Below are 19891 nucleotides of genomic sequence, written 5' to 3' on the forward strand. Positions count from 1 at the left end.
TGTGCCCGGTGCTTATCTCTGCCAGAACAGAGCAGTCACACACCGCTCCTACCGGTTATTCAGCAGCTTCCCCTGATGTCACGTTGACAGAGCAGCGGCTTCTTTTTCACTCTGTTCTGTTGACAGAACGTGACTACCCACATCATGCTGATTGACATCCGGCTCCCCTCTGCCTAATTGCAGGGAGCCAGCTATCGATCAGTATGACGTCACCAGTCACGCCCTGTCAACAGTGCGGAAGAGGAAAAAATGCTCTTTTGAAGTTGAGGAACTGAATTTCCACCAGGAGCAGTCAGTGATCGCTCTGTGCCAATGCCGGGTAGAACAGCCAAGTAGTGAGCAACTATCTGCCTGTTTTTGTTTTTTTTTTACTATGGGTTTAAAAACTAAGTCCTGAATAAACACTTTAAAGGGGTTGTCCACTACTTTATATGATCCCCCAATGTATTCCCCCAGGGCCCAAAAGTATTTCTCTAAATACCCTGTGGTGCCTTTTCTGCCTGTGAGTGGCGCTATCACTGGCCGCTCACAGGCATCACGTGACCCCAGGCTGCAGCCGGCGCTGACATCCGCTGACGTCACGACAAGTCCAGTCTGCAGCCGAAGGTCCCTCTTCCGCTTTCCACTGGTGGCTGCTGGGTTGTGGGCGGGGTTACCCAGCACGTCACAGCCGGCATCCACCGCGCGCTCTGCCTCTCCCCATTCATTGGGAAAGCGCGCGTAGTGGACAACTTCTTTAATAGGCAGCGGTGCCGCACCACAACAATCAGACAATGACCACCTGTATTCTAAGGGCAAGTCTCTAATGTTAAAGTCCCAGACAACCTTTTCAACGTATCTAACCTTTTCTTAAAGGGGAACCGTCATTTTATTTTTCCATAAAAAAGGGAAGGAGGAGGGACGAGCTAGAAATAGCTGAAATCAAAAACAGACATGCCACTGAAAATTTTACTGAAATGGCAGTTGGATATTAAGCTTTATTTAAGAAGCACTCCTCCTCCTCCCTTCAAAGTTTTTATCCTCTTAATATATTACAGTCAGAATATTTTATAGCACTGTGTACTTACAATTGCTCATTTTGCCTTTCTACCCAGTTAATTCTTCTCCTTTCCATTAGGTCTATGGCATCATGTGATTAAAATCTGGCTAGCTGAATCATTCTAAGGTCTATGTAGAAACAGGAGGTCAATTTTCCCTGCATAAGTCATGAGTCACTGCAAAAGTCCCTGGACAGAGAAGGGATCAGCTGGGTCAGGAGCAGAAGAGGGGAAGGAGTCCTGCAGGGACAAGAGACTTCCTGCTATTGTCATAGAGCAGAGAAAAGAGTAGAATTAACTGGGTAAAAAGGCAAAATGAGCAATCGTAAGTGCACAGTGCTATATAATATGATGATTGTAATATATTAAGAGGATAGAAACTTTGAAGGGAGGAGGAGTGCTTCTTTAACTAAAGTTTAGATATTACTCTTTATATAAAAAAATAAAATAAAAAAAGTAATTACAAACATAGCATTCCTTTAACTTTACTCATTGTTGCAGAAATGTTGCTATATGTAACATTATTTAAAAAGAGATTCTCACCCTAGACAGTAAAGCTGTGGCTAGACAGTCTTTTTCCATGACACAGATTGAGCGGCCAAATATTCTACGCTGCAGCATAATGCCGGTGAGTGTGGCTGTACTGCGACAAGACTACTCTATCAAGCTAATAGTAAGGACCAGTTGGATTTTTTGTGATTTGTTAGTTGTGGTACATCCGCATTATGCTGCAATTTAGTAGCCGCACAAAGCAAAATGTGGCCATCTGACCCGTGCAGTGGGCAAAATCGCCAACTACCCAAGCCTTATTGCTTATCCACAAGCATGCTCGACATGTGCAGACATCTCTTTATTTATTCTTAACCTTCATGTGATGCCTATGAGCTGCCCCCGCCAGGCAGGAAGAGGGGTTCCCATTACAGAGATAGTTGAAGGTCCTGTGGACCTGCCATCAATGTCTGGTGAAAATACCTGTTAAAGGGAACTTGTCAGCTGATTCATGCTGCCAAAACCGCCTACCTTACAAGACTGACGTGATGCAGAATAGACCTGTCAATCTAGCCAGAGAAACCTGAGAGGACATGCCTCTTGGACTAATCACCTTGTCCTCGTCCATGTTTTATACTATGTTATTCTTTTAGAGTAAAACATATGTTTGTAGTGCAGTAGCTGGTCTGGGACTCGTGCTGCCGGGGCGGTGGGCAGCATGTATCAGCTCACAGGTTCCCTTTAATACACTAAAATATTATTCACTGGACGAATAAAAAAAATCACAGATCTGCATAAATACTGACCTGTCCCCAGCCATACATATTGCTATGAGTCTGGGAAGGGTTCACTTATGAGAAAGCAGAAAGCGTGCCTGGAAAATAAAACAAAAGTAGATTAGAAGTCCAATATAGTATTTTATAATCATGTGTTTTCTTGGGTATCATTATCTGTGAAAAAGTGTCAAGTTAAAACACAAAGCGTGGGTCAGATAATAATATACATGTCTACAGGGTCGGACTGGGGTGCCTAGGGCCCACCAGGAGAATTGACTCTAGGGGCCCACACTACAGCATCCATAAACGGTTGTATTACTCGTTCGTTTTTCGGCCTCTCGGACTAAAATGTGTGCCTTTTAGCAAACTATACAGTGTGTAAAAGAGAACTGTATTGTGTAGTGCACTATATCAAAGTGATTCTTTTTAACCAACTTATTTATTGTAGTTAACAGAATCTGTAATTTACAATCAGTAGCGGTTTTTCTTACACATGGCCATTCCTTGTCCTAGGTAAACCACCCAGTCCCTCAGCCAACTTAAACAATTTTCAAAGTGAAGAAAAAGTCATAATCACACAGGCTCACTGCGCATGCGCTTTAACGCGCTATGTTCCCAGCGCATGCGCAGTGAATCTGCTAATCACAGAGCCTCACTGCGCATGCGCTTTAACGCGCTATGTTCCCAGTGCATGCGCAGTGAATCTGCTAATCACACAGTCTCACTGCGCATGCGCTTTAACGCGCTATGTTCCCAGCGCATGCGCAGTGAATCTGCTAATCACAGAGCCTCACTGCGCATGCGCTTTAACGCGCTATGTTCCCAGCGCATGCGCAGTGAATCTGCTAATCACAGAGCCTCACTGCGCATGCGCTTTAACGCGCTATGTTCCCAGCGCATGCGCAGTGAATCTGGTAATCACACAGCCACACTGCGCATGCGCTTTAACGCGCTATGTTCCCAGCGCATGCGCAGTGAATCTGCTAATCACAGAGCCTCACTGCGCATGCGCTTTAACGCGCTATGTTCCCAGCGCATGCGCAGTGAATCTGGTAATCACACAGCCTCACTGCGCATGCGCTTTAACGCGCTATGTTCCCAGCGCATGCGCAGTGAATCTGCTAATCACAGAGCCTCACTGCGCATGCGCTTTAACGCGCTATGTTCCCAGCGCATGCGCAGTGAATCTGGTAATCACACAGCCTCACTGCGCATGCGCTTTAACGCGCTATGTTCCCAGCGCATGCGCAGTGAATCTGGTAATCACACAGCCTCACTGCGCATGCGCTTTAACGCGCTATGTTCCCAGCGCATGCGCAGTGAATCTGCTACTCACAGAGCCTCACTGCGCATGCGCTTTAACGCGCTATGTTCCCAGCGCATGCGCAGTGAATCTGGTAATCACACAGCCTCACTGCGCATGCGCTTTAACGAGCTATGTTCCCAGCGCATGCGCAGTGAATCTGGTAATCACACACCCTCACTGCGCATGCGCTTTAACGCGCTATGTTCCCAGCGCATGCGCAGTGAATCTGCTAATCACAGAGCCTCACTGCGCAGGCAGCCGGACATATACAAGTGCGCCTGCGTCCCACAATATCAGCGCTGGCCGGGAACAGGATTCAAATACATGGACGGCGCCAGCAGTGAGTGAATGCTGCTCCCGCCCTTGACTGAATATGACAAGCACGTCCCTATGACTGAAAAGGCAGGTAGGATATAAGTATATTAAACGTTATAAATTCATTATAGCTGCACCAATTTTCATGAAAACAGCTTGCTAGTGATGCACATTGCATCACTACCAACGCTATGGGGGCAGTGTAGAGGGCAGCTAGGACGTGACAGGTTCTCTTTAAAGTGTGAATGACTTGATGCTGTCCCCGCATCATCCCTGCTGTAACAACTACAACTCCCAGCAGGCCCTGAAGGATTAAATCTGACAGTGCATGCTGGGAGTGGTACATAGCAGAGGGTAAACCACTCAAATTATTATTATTTTACATCTTATTTTAGCAGTGCAGTGTGTATATACAGATACTGAGAATTACGCCCAGTATACAGGACAGGAGAATTGGTTCTATCCAGTGTATATACTGTATATACAGAATAATACATACACAGAATTATGCCCAGTATAGAGGACAGAAGTGGTACTCTGCAATATATATATATATTATATAGACAGACACACACATTATACAGTATATACATATACACTGTGTTCAGGAATATAGAGTGGAGCAGTGTATATACTATATAATGTATAGATATGGCAGTGAATAGAATGTGGATTCCACAGCATATACGCAGCACCATACTGTCTAACCGTCTGTACACTAATACTGTATATAGTAGCCTATATAGACCCTTGTAGCATCTGTGTACACACCCTCCATGCTCTTAATAGCCCTCTGTGTCTGTCCTTGTACACATACTGGCTGGTGAGCGGTTCATGCAGTGTTATGTGCAGACCCTATTTAGTGTATAATGGTTGTATCATACAATATAAGCACATTTTATCATTTACCTGTCGTGTCTCCCTATTTCCTCATAGATTGTAGCTTGCGATCAGCAGGGCCCTCTCTCCTCTTGGTATCTGAGTTATGTTTATTCTGTAATGTCTTTATTGTCTGTACAAGTCCCCTCTGTAATGTAAAGTGCTTTTTTAATAAATTTGCAAAAATTTCTACATTTCTGTTTTTTTTTCAGTCAAGATGGGGTGCAGAGTGTACTTTAATGAGAAAAAATGAACTTTTTAGAATTTACCAAATGACTGCAATGAAATATAGTAGGCCACATGCATCGTATATGTCATATAGGAGGCAGAGAGTGCGGTCTATTTGTCATTATTGGCACCCATGAAGTTTAAGTACATAATGTGGAATATTTCCTGAAAAAAATGAATCAAGTGAAACAGTATTTTTGTATAGAGACTCGTGTTTAATGCAAAAGAGCAAACGATAAACAATAATTTAAAGCAAAAACCAATGGGAGGGAAGATAGGAAAACCTAAAGCTTGCTGTGTCACTGGTATTGCCACCCTTTACATTAATTTAGTATGGAAACACTCGCCTGTGGTAAATCACAAAAGAGATTTACCTGTGATTAATTGTTGGTGCCCATGTGACATGAATTAGCCAATGAATGATGATTTCAGTGTTTTAAAAAGCCACATGGTAGGCCCTGTTCCTTTGTCACAATGGTGAAGACAATGGAGATGTCTGAGGACATCAGAACTGCTATTATTAGCAAACACAAGACTTCCAAAGGATATAAGGCCATCTCCAAAGACCTTGGTATCCCAGTTTCAACAGTGCGCAATGTTATTAAGAATTTTGCCAAGCATGGAACCGTCAAGTACCTCTCTGGACAGGGGGGAAAAAAGAAAATTGACGAGATGTCTTTGAAGGTTGGTGCGAATGGTGGAAAAAAACCACCACGACCGATCTTTTCCAAAGAGTACCTTGACAAACCACAATCCTTCTGGGAAAATGTTCTATGGACAAATGAAACAAAAATAGAGCTTTTTGGCAATTCAAAGCAAGAGTTTGTTTACAGATGGCGCAATGGGAAGCTTATAAGGAATAGAACAAACTACCAACAGTCTAGCATGGTGGAGGATCCATAATGCTGTGGTATTGGAGGCCTTGACCGTATCACAGGAATCATGAAATCAGATCATTATCAAGACATTTTAGAGTGAAATATCCTACTCAGAATAAGAAAACTTGGTCATGGGTCCTCCAGCAAGACAATGACCCAAAGCAAACATCCAAAGGTACACAGGAATGGTTGAAAAAGAGAAGATGGACTGTTTTAAAATGGTCAGAAATGAGTCCCAACTTCAATCCCATTAAAAATCTGGGGTGAGCTGAAATCTGCCATTGGGAAAAAGATCCCTGCAAACATTCAAGAGCTTGAGCAAACTGCAAAGGAGGAGTGGGAAAAAATTCCAGCTGGGAAGTGTAAGAAGCTTATAGATGGCTACAAGAAACGTTTGGAGGCTGTCAGCAATGCCAAAGGGGATGCAACCAAGTATTAATTAGGGATGCTTTTATTGCTGCACATGCTGTTTATTCTGTTTTTTCTTTGAAATTGCAACATGGAAGTTGAAAAACAATGTTTTATTGTTGCATTACTTAGGACCACTAATTAAAAAATCCTGAGGACATAACTTTGGTACATTTCCATTTATTTCTGAAAATATTGTACGGTCTAAGAAAAAATGAAGGGGTGCAAATAATGGTGAGCAGCATTGTATGACCACCCGGACCTTGGTCTTCGAGGATCCACCTCATCTAGTGAGCACTTGACAAGCAGATCCATCACCAGATTTCCTAATACAAAACTGCATACGTTACTGAATAGATTACCTAAACCTTATAAGATGATGCATGCTAGAACGGCTGCATAATCTTTTATGAAAGTTTAATATGTTCTCTGCTCACTGAACCTGACTGACCGTGTCCACCTGCTGCTGCTGAAACCTCACACTGCTAAGTACAAGCTGCAGCTGTCTGTCAGGTTGGGTGGGTGGAGTGTGCATATGCTTGTACTCATTAGCTATTTCATTCTACAGCTGGACTCATAAATTACTCATCAGAATTATTAAGCCAGTCTGAAATACATTTAAAAAGTAAGTATCACACTTAAAATATCTAATAATGTAAAAGTGTAATGTCAATTGCTGACAGATCCGCTCTCACTATGCACAACCAGACCCAGTCTTCCATAAGAAACTACATTTTGCCTGTTCTTAAATCATATCTGAGGGATAGTAAAAGCATGTTAGGAATTCCTGCATATATAGTATTTAATGTATATACAGTTAGGTCCATAAATATTTGGTAGAGGTTGATCTTGGTTTCATCTGTCCAAAGAATGTTCTTCCAGAACTGTGCTGGCTTTTTTAGATGTTTTTTAGCAAAGTCCAGTCTAGCCTTTTTATTCTTGATGCTTATGAGTGGCTTGCACCGTGCAGTGAACCCTCTGTATTTACTTTCATGCAGTCTTCTCTTTATGGTAGATTTGGATATTGATACGCCTACCTCCTGAAGAGTGTTGTTCACTTGGTTGGCTGTTGCGAAGGGGTTTCTCTTCACCATGGAGATTATTCTGCGATCATCCACCACTGTTGTCTTCCGTGGGCGCCCAGGTCTTTTTGCATTGATGAGTTCACCAGTGCTTTCTTTCTTTCTCAGGATGTACCAAACTGTAGATTTTGCCACTCCTAATATTGTAGCAATTTCTCGGATGGGTTTTTTCTGTTTTTGCAGCTTAAGGATGGCTTGTTTCACCTGCATGGAGAGCTCCTTTGACCGCATGTTTATTTCACAGCAAAACCTTCCAAATGCAAGCACCACACCTCAAATCAACTCCAGGCCTTTTATCTGCTTAATTGAGAATCACATAACGAAGGGATTGCCCACACGTGTCCATGAAATAGCCTTGGAGTCAATTGTCCAATTACTTTTGGTCCCTTTAAAAACAGGGTGGCACATGTTAAGGAGCTGAAACTCCTAAACCCTTCATCCAATTTTAATGTGGATACCCTCAAATGAAAGCTGAACATCTGAACTTCAACTGCTTCAATTGTTTTGTTTAAAATTCATTGTGGTAATGTCTAGAACCAAAATTAGAAAAATGTTGTCTCTGTCCAAATATATATGGACCTAACTGTAGTTCTCCAAATAGTATAATGGCCCCCACATAGCCCTGCAAACAAAATAATGGCCCCTGTGTAGCTCTCCAAACAGTAATACCACCCCCCACATAGCCTTGCAAACAGTAATGCCCCCCTACCCTCCACATAGCCCTCCAAACCGTAGAATACCCCCCTCCCCTACATAGCCTTCTAATCAGTATAATGGTCACCACATAGCCTTACATGTAATATATTGGCCCCACATAGCCTTCCATAAAATATAATGGTCCCCATATTGCCCTCCATATAATATAATGGCCTCCATAAGTACTTGACTAAGAAAAAAATTAAATTAAATCCTCACCTCTCCCCATTCCCCGCTGCTCCGGTCTCCTCAGCGTGTCTTCTGCAGCTCTGCACTGCTCGGCACAGCGGGCACGTTATAGTGACGTCATCGTGCCTGCTGCGCTGACACATCAGATGCATCATTGTTTTCAACTGTATCGGTATCCTGGATGAAAGTGTGATGCTGGGAAAGGAACGGGGAGGGAGATGGTACTGGCTCTGGGCCCCCTACGGACCCCATAGCTGTCATGTGGCCTGCCGCCATTGGCGGTACACCACTGGACACACATCATAATTATTGAATTCATGGTTTCAATTCAGTCCTCCTTTCACAAGGTTACAATCAAAAATATTTCCTGAAATATTTTTAGATGCTGTGTATACTAGCAATAAAGATCAATAGGGTAGGTTTGAACTAGAGGTCATGTGAAATGTCCCATGCTCGCTGTATTGCCTCGTCGTCTACGGCGCATCCTGCCCCAGCACCACCTCCCATATCTGATGCCTTCCGGTCTCCGGTCCATGAAGCGCAAGGAAGAAGCGTCGCATATATCCCCTGATTGGCTGGGTTTGGGTAAATCAGGAACTGACATTCCCCCGGTTTACCACGCCCCCTGAGGAAGTACAGCATACGAAACGTGCGTTGGGGTAAAGGGACATCAAACATTACATGTGCTCCTGCGGTACAGCCCTTGGCTGCGGTAGATATCTCCACATTATGGTCTTTTGGTGACTACTTTGTGTATGTTATACAGCTTATTATGTGTTGAAAATAATATTTCAGCCACTGATATGTCTAAATATATGTATTTTGGTGGAGCTCTCATAAAGGAGCCGTGTACTATTTAACACTTGTATGTAATTGTAATACTGTCAGGCCAAAACACACTATATGGAGATTGTTTCCCTATGTATATGGAACCTGATTGGTATTTATGAATTCTGATGTCCCTCACGGTGTGAGGTTCTGTTTTTAGTATTTGTTGTTTGTAGTCTTCTAATCTGCCATTAGTTTAATAAAGGCCTTTTTATATAAATTATGCTGTGGTTGGTTGGTTTATGGGGGCTTCTGACCCCTAGTTCAAACCTATTGATCTCTACCACTTCCACAATGGCCTACAATGAAGCACTCAGCATTGCAGTCAGCCTTTACTTAAACGGGTTTTACCATAAACAACATTAATCTTAATCAACATTTTAATCAATAGATCTTTGAATAATAATAAGTTCCACAATTGGATTGGACACGGGATCACAGCTGATTCCTTTTGTGAGGTAAAACAATTCACTGCCTGTTGTAAGCAATGTTTTACCTCACAGGAAGAATCAGCTGTGATCCCGGGCTGTCCTGTCTGTATACTCTTTTGCCTCCTCCTCTGCCCAGGAGCTGTGGTATGATCAGACCATGTTCTGTACCCGGTCAGACACAGACATTAAACAGGGGCACATTTATAAGATTATCTCAGCACAGGAACATTTTATTTAAACATATCCAATTGTGGAACTTATTATTCCAAACTATATTGATTAAAATGTCCTTTGTTCATGGGAAAACCCCTTTAAGGCCTTATTCAGACGTCAGTGTTGCACATACGTGTTGTATCTGCCTTTTTTCAAGGATACAACACGTAACCATTATAATCTATAGGGAAGTTCACATATTCGTGTTTTTTCACAGACCATGTGTCCATGCAAAACTCACAGACATGTCCATTTGTTTCTGGTATCACGGATGAAAAGAGGCAATACACGTCTGTGAAAAATCCGTACAGCGCACGGATGACCTCATTGTACCGACCATGTGCTGTCTGTTTAACTTTACCAAGAAGAGGAACTTTGTAATTTATGTATCTATCCGAGAAAAACACTGACGACACAATAATAGGAAAAACAGACACACGGACCATTCACGGATGACACATTGATCCAAAACACTGATGACACCGGTAACATTCTTTCACATACGTGTTTAATCATGAACATGTGAATGAGGCCTTACTAAAAAAAACTCAGCGTTCAAATTCATAAAAGTTCCCCTAAATTTTTCACATTCAACTGTGAATGGTAAATAGTAAAACGAAAAGGAGAACAGCTATACAAAACAAAGGCAACAACACATTGAGGGCAGCAAAACATTTTGTCGATAAACATAGTAAGGCCATGTTCACACGTTCAGTATTTGGTCAGGATTGTACATCAGTATTTGTAAGCCAAAACCAGGAGTGGGTGATAAATGCAGAAGTGGTGACGTGTTTCTATTATACTTTTCCTCTGATTGTTCCACTCCTGGTTTTGACTTACAAATACTGATGTAAAATACTGATCAAATACTGAGTGTGTGAACATGGATTAAAGATACAAATGGTTTAGTGTTCTAAAGTATAGAAAGGGTTACTGAACCAAAAAGAGAAGGAAATTGGTTCCTCGGAGAAATGCATTGAATTCTAGCTCTGGATACGAAACAGCCCAAAGTTATGAATTTCGGGGACGACACTATGTATATTTGTTAAGTATTTTGCCACTCAGTCATTATTGTGTAAAATAATGATTTTTTTTTCTTATTTTGCTCCTATTAATTACTATGCTTTTACATTTTGGCACGTGATTTGTCGATGTCGTTCTTAAATAAGGTTTTCTATGCAAGTGTGTTACTATCATTGAGGGCAGTTTATTGCCAGAAACGCGTCGGGTTGGTTCACCGGACCACTTGTGCCAGATTTTAGCAAAGATTAATTAAATCACTGACATTTTATTAGTGAAGGATGTGCCGTCTGTTTCTGTTTTTTTCTTATGCAAATTGAAAAGTGGAAATCTTTAGAAACCACAGCAATTCCCATAGACACAAAACAAAATTTTGTAGAAGAATGGAAGCCATTAAAGTTGCAAATGAGGGATCAACTCCATATTAAGCTCTTCATGACCACCGACAGCGATGCACAGCGCCGTTGTAAATTTCTGTTGGGTGGTCCAGGATCCCAGTGCTAAACACAGACTTGAACTGGCAACATCATCTGTGCTAATTGGCCCATTTAAATCAACTGCACAACTTTCTTATTTTCTAGATGACGCGAGCAATAATGATTACAAGGTCTTAAGAGGGAGTGGGCTCACTCTCTTACCCCATTGACATCCCCACAACATGATTGAGGGGACCTGATAATAATCATGGTAGCTGGAGGTCAAATATTGACCCCCGAGTCTGCCAGCTACGGTGGCCTGTTAGACCCAGTCAGAAGCAGGATCTAACAGGCATTCTGCCAGTGTTATCTGACAGGTCTCATGCATTGCAATATATGGGCACTGCAATGCATGAGACCAGTGATCAGAGAAGTTAAAGTCCCATAGTGGGACTAAGTAAAAAGAAATCTAAAAAACATTAAAAGTAAACACAAAATAAAGAATGGAAAAAAAAATCATGAAAAAATATTACAATGATAAATGCGCATTTTTATGTAAAAACGAAACAAAAAAGTACACATATTTGGGATCACTGCGTTCAAAACAACCTTAATTAGATCACTGTAACACTTTAACTTCTACAGTGAACACTGTAAAAAAAATAAATAAAAAAGCTGGGAAAAATTAAGTTTTACCATCAAACAAAAAGTGAAATAATATGGGATCATAAAGTTGCAGATCTTCTCCCACAAAAAGTAACCCTCCACTCAGCTCCATCAGTGGAAAAATAAAAAAAGCTATGCCTCTCAAGACTACGGTGATGCAAAAAAAATATTTTTTCTATGAAATTGTTTTTAGTGTGAAAAAGCAGCAACAAGTAACAAAATGATATAAATGTGGTGTCTCTGTAATCATAATGACCCAAAGAACAAAGCACACACTGTTTTTGGAGCATTCATATAAGGAATTTTTTATCCTCCTTTTTACTTCAGAGGGTTTGAAAACGCCTGGTGGAAGAAAAAAAGTGCATATCACTTCTTTAAGTATGAAAGAAGCCTCGCTGAGCTGGGCACTGTGCCAACAAAAGGCAGCAAACAAATGCTTCTGGTAAAATACTCTTCAAAGATTTTTTGCAAAAAAAAACTCCTTCATAAACCTCTAAAAAAATATATAAATAAGGAGAGTTTCCTGAAGCAGTTTTTCTTGAAAGACTCACGGTTTTTGAAAACCTACAAAATGTGTTTCCACATATCCTTAGGCAACCACATATAAAGTTTCTAAGTTTTAAGGGGTTGTCCACTACTAGGACAACCCCTTCTTGATCTAAATGTTTGGCACCAATAAAGTAAAAAGCCTATGCTCCCCTCCAGTGCTGGCGCTGTTCCAGGAATGTCGTCACTCGTGGTCCCGGGGCGCTCATGCGGTTGTTATCACACGTGAGCCCGGCACCCAATCAGAGCTGGCATTGCCTTCGTATTGTTAAGTAATTAATAGGCAGTGACAGCTGCGCGTTGGCGCGCACGTGGACACACATTTAAGGTAATCTCCATTTAGAGGCAACATGCCTCTTTTAGACATGTTTTTCATGGTCGATCTATTGAATTAAGCTCCCATAAGCGACATATTTAATCAATGCACCTGCATACTAATGTTATAATAGGTGACTATATATACTATGTTAATTATGGTCCTTATGGAGTGTTTTATTCCACTGTGCGCGCCATTTTAAGACACTGTGTGTCTTTCATGTATGTTTTTTCACCCCTAATTGTATTTGTTCAATAAAATTTATACTATTTGCCTTCATATTTGTGATGGATCTTCTATTCGGAGCCTAGGCTCCCCCCCCTCTTCTTCTGAACAAGAGGAAGAAAAGAAAGAGAATGCCTCCAGCGACATCATCTATAAGGTACCTGGATGTAAATGTTTTTTATGACGCTGACATTTTTTTTTTTATTTATGTTAGTAGCATTAAAGATGTTGTCCACATTTATGATGAGTCTGCAGTCATTCTATGTGACTGCAGACTTCTGAATTCTCACAGTGCGCACTGCACGCTGTCAGGATTCTCTCATGCCGGCGATTTGTATACATGCAGTCACGTGCTGACTAGACATGCATGGCCTCACTCAATGAAAATGAATTGAGCGAGGCCGGGCACGTCTAGTCAGAATGTGGCCAGAAGTATACAAATCGCATACTTGTGGTGAGATGACTGTCCACTCTTGCCACGGCAAGGGAGAATCCTAAATGTGTGCACTGCATGTGTGTCACCCTGGCCTGGATGCCACAAATATAATAAAGCTGTGTCTGAGAGCAAGGGGGAGGTCCTCTAGTCAAGGAACATTAGCATGCAATACCTCCTGTCTCAGGCCAGTAGGGGCAGCAGGCTGCCCCTATAAAAGCTGGAACTGGGGGCAGGGTTAGAGAGAACTGGACGACCTGTCTCTGGATAGAGAAGTGTCCCAGAGCAGGGACAGACAGTTGTGTTGCAGCCTAAGAGGACGTGTGGCAGTAGGAGAGCCACGAGCCAGGGACAAGAGGCGAAGTGCGCCTGTCCTGGCAGACAAAGAGACTACTCTACCAGACTTTGGTGTCTGAGGCTGTGAGGATTCCACATCCTACAGCAGATAACCAGTCCGCAGGGGACTGTATGTTCCTTGGTCTAAGAAGCCCGGAGGCTCCGCCACAGCAGAAGGGACCAGCAATGCCGTACCAGGCCAGGAGTAGAAAGGGACCCAAGTTGCAAGCCATACGGGCGAGAGGACACGGTGAGCTCGGGAATGTGGGCTGTTACACTACAAGGAGGGAAATAGCCAGAAGGAGCACAGAGAGCACGGTAGGCCTACACCCTCACCCTGACCAGGGACAGCCTCCCACTTGTTCTCAGACATCCAGGCCCCCTCCTAGCTGGGCATGTTTCTGGGTCATATTACCTGTTCTAATAAAGACCCTGAACTGTTTAAGAGGCCTCCGTTTCCTGGCTATCGCGGTCGGAATCATCCTCTCCATCATCCATTATATATTCTGCCCTGGGGCCATACTCCTCCCGTGGGGAGTTGAACTATTCAGTGCTGCACATTTATATCAGCCCCAGCGGCCTGCACTGCAGCGGCGGTTAGCCCTGACCGCAATCCACGGGTGGCGTAGTCGGACATCACTTAAAACTTATAAAGGACTGCCACTGGTCTGACCACCCTGAGCCACAGACCGGGTTGCCACTACTACCCCCATCGTCTCCCTATTGCCCGGTTCCGAGTGCCCCACGGCCCAGGGGGCGAGTCAGCTTTGGCGTAGTCGGCAGGATAGTAACCAACCCGCCACAAACGGGTATTGCGTGCCTGAAAAAGACTGTACACGCTCCTGAAGAAGAGTTTTCCTGCCATCCGGAGCCGTTTCCCGCCATTTTCAGCCGTCTCCCGCCATCTTCCATCGGTTCCCGCCATCTTCAGCCGTTTTCCCACCATCGGACGCTATCTTCAGGATGCCGCGCGGGAAGAAGAGGGGCGTGGACGTCCAAACCGCGCGAGACCCGAAGCTCCGCCCCACGCACCGACGCTGCGCAAGGTCCTGGAAGGGAGAGAGAGCGACGCTGAAGTCACCAGGACGCGACGCAAGGTCCTCGTCCAGAGCAGCACCAGCGGAGCCGCGGCCTACAGAAGAGGATCGTCGGAAGGTAGGCCACGCTTAACTAGGGGGGAGGAAGATGTCGGACACGGAGGCACCCACTACCACCAGCGCAGCCGCAGCAGCGGTGATGCCATTTTCCCTGCCCTACATCCCTGGAGCGGCCTGGCTGCCTAAGTATTCAGGGGAGCCCCATGCCCTAACTGACTTTAAGGAAAGGCTGTACAGTTTGTTCCAAGTTTACCCCTTGACAGAGGAACAGAGGATTAGCATACTGACAGGGCAGTTAACTGGCGCAGCCCAGCGGGAGGTAAAGTCATGGCCCGCTGAGGAGAAAAAGACCGTAAAAGACATTCTGGCCCGGCTGCGGGGTACCTTTGATACACGTACCTCCGCTGAAATTAAAATGCGGTTCTACGGGTGTAAGCAGCGGGCCCAGGACAGCATCAGAGACTATGCCCTAAATTTGCAGGAAGCCTTGAGGGCCATCCAACAAACTGACCCTGGCAGCGTGCAGGATACGGACAAGCTACTAACAGAACAGTTCATAGAAGGTCTGCAGTCTAGCGCCCACAGGACCCAGCTGCGCCTCATGTTCTTTCAGAACCCTGACCTGACCTTTGCCCAATTCAAGGACAGGGCCATAACGGTGCTCCGTGAACCCGCAACAAGTGGCGCTATAAACCCCCGGCGCCCTGCTCTCACCTATCACCAGGAGGCAGCGCCCTCCTCTATGGACTCTGTGGGGGCCGATGCCCAGGCCCTGTACCAAGCCCCGTCGAAAGATCTGCACCACCAAGTCCAGGAGCTGACCAGGAGCGTCGCGGCGTTGACCAGGACCGTCCAGGCGTTACAAGTGGACCCGTCAAGACCCATTGAGTTGGCTTCAAGTCCGGAGGATGTCCCGTGGCGTCGACAGAGGAGGATCCCGTTGTTCCGAGGGAGGCTCACAGACCGCTACGCAGAGGATGGACAGCCCATTTGCCGTCGATGCAACCAGCCCGGACTCATTTCCAGGTACTGTAATTTAAACGGGTCCAACCTGGGGCAGAGGGCCAATTCACAGGCATAAGATCACCAGGCCCTTACAATTGGCGTAATAAGTACGTTGGGGGGCGCCCGGTTTTACCCGTGGTGCTGGATGGTATCCCCATGAGCGCTTTGCTGGATACCGGGTCGCAAGTAACTACTATCCCTTATGTACTTTTTAAGCAGTATTGGACTGATGCCGATATAACACGGTATCCAGACAGTGACTTGAGCATTATCGCCAGTAATGGCTTGCCCGTGCCGCAGATGGGGTTCAAGGAGATGACCATTAAGATTGGTAAAGTTGAAATGCCTGCACAGGGAGTGATTATTGTGGACATTGACCGTCGTGAAAGTCACCCTAAAATAACTGTGGGTACTAACGTGATTGAAAATTGTCTTTCAGAGGTAATTGTAATTCTACAACAGGTGGCGGTGAATGCTAGCTCCAGCCAACAGAGAGTCCTCAACAAGGAGATAAAAGCGCTGATGAGATGGCAGCAGGTAGAACTGTCTGGTGGTGAGATCCGTAGCGTAAAACTGAGTGACCCATTCCCCATTTCCATGCCTCCCAAAAGTGAAATGATGATCTGGTGTCAGACTGCAATCGGGTTGAGAGGTAGAGACTACCAAGCCATGGTAGAACCCGTGTACTCGGACAGCAGGCCCACCATTTTGACAGCCCGGGGGGGTGGTTGATGTCCGTCATGGGAGGGTGCCTGTCCGCATCCTCAACATTGGGGAGAGAGAGGTACACTTACCCAGGTACGCTACACTTGCCAAACTGTTTGTTGTCGAACACAAAGCTAGCAGGGCCGTGGAGCCTTTTATTCTCCACACAGACGCCAGTAATGTGGGACTGGGAGCCGTACTGTCACAAAACCAGCAGGGCAGAGAAAGGGTGATCGCGTACGCCAGCCGGAAGCTGAGGCCCACCGAGAGGAACCCGGAGAATTACAGCTCCTTCAAGCTAGAATTCTTGGCGGTGGTGTGGGCCGTAACAGAACGCTTCAAGCATTAACTGACCTCTGCAAAGTTCACTGTGTACACGGACAACAACCCGTTAACACACCTAGACAGTGCAAGACTTGGTGCCCTGGAACAGCGGTGGATGGCCCGCCTCTCCAATTATGACTTCGTGATCAAGTACCGGGCAGGCAAAACCAATGCCAACGCTGATGCCCTATCGAGAATGCCTCACTTACCTGAAGGTGACGAAGACCCAGAAGAGCTGGAGGAGGTAGAACTCCCAGCGTTTCACCGGTATGGAGCCGCTCAATACTCCCACCGCGTGAAGGAGGAAGATTTAACAACCGTTTCGATCAATCCCCTACCTCACCACAGCTGGGCCGAGACCCAAGATAGTGACCCAGCAATCCGCCTGGTGAAAGATCTGCTGACCCAGGAAGACGCCTGCTTAGATCCGGATGCTCCAGAGGAAGCCAAGCAGCTATGGAAAGAGAAGAACAAGCTGTTCCTCTATGAAGGCAAGCTGTGTAGAAGACTTGTCAACCACCAGACACACGAGCTGACCTGGCAGGTCGTGTTCCCAAGGCGGGATGCAGCTATGGTCCTGGGAGCTTACCATGACAGAGCGGGGCACTTCGGTTGGAAGAAACTGGAGTTCCTGCTAAGAGGACGGTTCTTTTGGGTCGGCATGAGAGGGGCTGTAGAGAAGTGGTGCAGGGACTCTGGCCCTTGTAACTTAAGGAGAAAAGACCGTACCAGCCAGAAGGCGCCCTTGAAGCCCATTTTCACCCAGCAGCCTCTTGAGCTGGTAGCTCTGGACCACGTCAAATTGGCTCCAAGCCGGTCAGGATACATCTACGCCCTGACAATCGTGGACCACTATTCTCGTTTTCTAGTGGTGGTCCCGGTGAAAGACTTGACAGCCCAAACGGCGGCCAGAGCCTTCCATCAATACTTCTGCCGTCCACACGGGTTTCGGGAACAGGTCCTGACAGACCAGGGTCCAGCATTCGAGGCTGAAATCTTCCAAGAGTTCTGCAACCTCTATGGCTGTAAGAAGATTCGGAAAACGCCTTACCACCCACAAACCAACGGGATGTGTGAGAAAATGAACAATATAGTCATTGATCTCCTGAAGACGTTGCCCGTGGAGGAACGCAGCCTGTGGCCAGAAAAACTGCCGGACCTGATTGACTTATACAACCATATCCCGGTGAATGCTACAAACTGCACCCCGGCTTACCTGATGCGAGCTAGACCAGGTAAGCTGCCCGTAGACGTGGAGATGGGAGTCCTAACACCTGAGGACACCTCCCTGGATGCAGACTGGGATACGGAAAGGCGACTGCAGTACAAGAAGGTACAGGAGAGTGTGGAGAAGAGCCTGGCCCAGGTGAGAGAAAGGCAAGAAAGACTCTTCAACCAACACGCCCCTGCTGGTCCCCTAGAACCTGGTGAGCAGGTCCTGAAGAGAAAGAGAAGGCTGCATAAGTTGGACGACCAGTGGGAAAGGGAACCCTACACCGTACTGCAGTCTGACCACGACAACTCGAAGGTGTGCGTGATCACCAAGGATGGAGGAGAAACCACTAGTACCGTCTCCAGAGACCACCTAAAAAGGTGCCCCGAGCAACTCCGTAGTGCAGAAGAGGATCAAAGTGACCTTGAACCCGCAGAGGACAAGGAAGAAAAGATCAGCACCGTTCTCGGAGAGTTTCCTCAGTCCTGGACTCGAATAAACGATGCCATAGTGGTACCCGTCCTGCATTTCCAGCAACCGACTCAGTAACAACCTACACTAGAGCCGGAAGGTGAAGAAGAGCAAGCAGTTCCAGAGGCAGAAGAGCCGTTACCAGCAGCCCAGGAGAATCAACCCTCTGCTGACAGTGAGCCTGCCATGCCTGCGGTAAGCCAAAGGACCCGCAGACAGCTGCCTGCCCTGCCTGTAAGTCCAGCTGGTAGCTGTACCCCTAACGCTAGTGGGGAAAGCCAGGTCGGTCCACCACCAGACAGTGGGTTAAGAAGGTCAACCAGGAGCACAAAGGGGCAGATACCCGCTCGCTGGAGAATATAGGGTGCACTAAAACTGTAAATAACCTTGTTGCCAAGTGTTGAAATGTTTACAAAGTTACGTGCATGATTGGTAATTGTGTGTTTCAGTTTCTTACAGTTACCGTACGGACTCAAAGGTTATGGACTTTTAATAACCGGGACTTTGTATGGACTGCGTTTGGAGCCTGACCAAGGAATGAACTAAGACTGTAAAGGACTTGGGGCTAGGACAGACCCCCACCTGGTTAAGGCTCCCCGTTGCGTTGGTGATATGGACACCCGGTCACAGACCACACTGTGACCTTAAGAGCTCAACCTGTGCGTCGTCTGTCTATTGATGTTTTATGGTTATGCATGTTGTTATCATTTCTTGTTTAGTCCCGGAGTACTAAATTTTACTAGGGGTGAATGTGTCACGGAATCATCCCCTCCATCATCCATTATATATTCTGCCCTGGGGCCATACTCCTCCCGTGGGGAGTTGAACTATTCAGTGCTGCACATTTATATCAGCCCCAGCGGTCTGCACTGCAGCGGCGGTTAGCCCTGACCGCAATCCACGGGTGGCGTAGTCGGACATCACTTAAAACTTATAAAGGACTGCCACTGGTCTGACCACCCTGAGCCACGGACCGGGTTGCCACTACTACCCCCATCGTCTCCCTATTGCCCGGTTCCGAGTGCCCCACGGCCCAGGGGGCGAGTCACATGCGCTGTGAGAATTCAGAAGCCTGCAGTCATATAGAGTGACTGTAGACTTTCATCTCAAACCTGGACAAGCCCATTAATTATAAAATGAAGCCCTGTAGCCAATCCTGACAGCGTGTAATATACTCACTGTCGGGATTCAGCTCTGCTTGCAGGTTCCATCAGTCCTCACACGGCCACTTCAATCATATGAGATTTTCATACTTACGGTCATGTGACAACGAGCTTCTCTTCCTGCTTCTCTCAGAGAGGATTAGGAAGAGCAGCTCGTTGGCACTAAGGCCACGGCCCCACTATCAGTATTTTGTCAGTAT

General features: G+C 45.7%; 1 pseudogene; it reads right to left on the bottom strand.

Moving 5' to 3' along the window:
* Positions 1-19891, bottom strand: part of LOC141155367 (protein transport protein Sec23A-like) — a 154193-nt pseudogene that overhangs the window by 91587 nt on the left and 42715 nt on the right.

The sequence above is a fragment of the Phyllobates terribilis genome, unplaced genomic scaffold (genome assembly GCF_046119375.1).
Source record: "Phyllobates terribilis strain yellow unplaced genomic scaffold, ASM4611937v1 Scaffold_7__3_contigs__length_470593459, whole genome shotgun sequence".
Taxonomy (NCBI): domain Eukaryota; kingdom Metazoa; phylum Chordata; class Amphibia; order Anura; family Dendrobatidae; genus Phyllobates; species Phyllobates terribilis.